The sequence below is a fragment of the Centruroides vittatus genome, unplaced genomic scaffold, assembly GCF_030686945.1.
Source record: "Centruroides vittatus isolate TY-2023 unplaced genomic scaffold, ASM3068694v2 contig_799, whole genome shotgun sequence".
In the NCBI taxonomy this organism is placed as follows: domain Eukaryota; kingdom Metazoa; phylum Arthropoda; class Arachnida; order Scorpiones; family Buthidae; genus Centruroides; species Centruroides vittatus.
Genome location: NW_027122516.1, coordinates 2,141,078 through 2,142,734, shown reverse-complemented (window position 1 = coordinate 2,142,734; position 1,657 = coordinate 2,141,078).

Here is a 1,657-nt window from a genome sequence, read left to right as displayed (position 1 = left end):
AATAATTAATATATGTGTTTATAATATGTTATTTACATGTATTTTTTTCACAGTATTAAAAAATAATTTCATAAAAAATCGATTTTTGTTATTAGATATTGATATTTCCTAACTAAATGTTTCTGTTGTCTTATAAATTTAGTCAACAATTTAAATCGTAGTATAGGATTTTATACGTTTCTGTGTGTATTTCGATAAAATAATAGAATTGAAACAAAAGATATATGATAGATATATTCAAGTCCCACTTATTGAAGGCTGTCTACAGATATATTTAACAGTTTAGATGCAAACAAATTCTGTACGGTAACATTTTTGGTAGTTCAGAAGACAGTTGTGTAAAATATAATTAGTACCAAAACTCACCATAATAACACTTTTGGCACTGCAAGCAACAAACGAAATTTATGGAACTCATTGCTGGATTTTTAATAAAATACAATTTACAATTTTATGATATAACCAAGCAATACATTCTTTAATGAAAAGATTATAGTATACCATTTTATCCACTATAAAAGTTTCCAGAGAGGAGAAATGCATATTAGAAAGTATGAAAAAGTTATTAAAACGATCAATTATCTATAATAAGTAATTTTAATCGAATTTAAACAATACAGCAAAGTGAAGTATGCATTTTACGAAGCATTATTGAAATTGTCCTCATAAAATTTTTAATATGTTCTAAAATTAATGTGAATCTATAAGAAAATTCTGCCATTACCATTATGAAACTAAATAGTCTTTTACATTTTCAAACTTCAATGCATAACTTTTTATTATGGTCAGTGCGTTATGAACGTTCCTCCGATAATATTTCGTCATTTATCCTGAATAGCGAACACGTGCATATGAATTTTTATGGCATGAATAACATTTCGAGCAAAGTGAGTCACTCGTTCGATTTTACACAGTTAAACTCACTACAACAGCAATGAACTAGACTGGAATCAACGAAATCTGTATCAGCTGCCTCTTAAGACCATGTTGGACGACTGCTTTAATTTACGGTTTGGAACCTTTCGGAGCATGTAATTGCCGAAGTAATGACTTTACTTCTGCACTTACATGCTTGAGAATAACTTCATTGCGAATAATTACTTCTCAATTACTTGTAATTGAGAAATAATTATTCGCAATAAAAAATATAAAAGAAAATACATTGGACCCCCGATATAACGGGCATGTCGGGCGGGACATAACACCCGCGTTATAAGGTGAACCGCGTTATACCGAGCGGCGCGGTGGCGACACGATACATTTACTCAGAACGATTTGAGCTATATACCGAAACATCTCATCAACTACATCCATATTATGTATTTTAATAAAAAAGACCAATTTATTTATTAAGTGTTTTATTAAAACTCACATAACATAGTTATACATTTTAATAAGTACAGTACATACTGTATATGTATTATTTTATTTACGTACATAAGGTACGCTTGAAAATACAGTACTGTATGTAAAAACAAACACTATCTATAACTTGACTAAAATCTATGTATTCGACATCATTTCCATTACAAAACATACATAAAAAAGTGAGTAATTTTTGTTTGTTTGCTTTTTGATGACTTCTGTAGCATTTCCCTTTAAAAGATGCTAACTGCATCAATCTGACACTTAATATTTTCTCGTAATTCAGCCCATT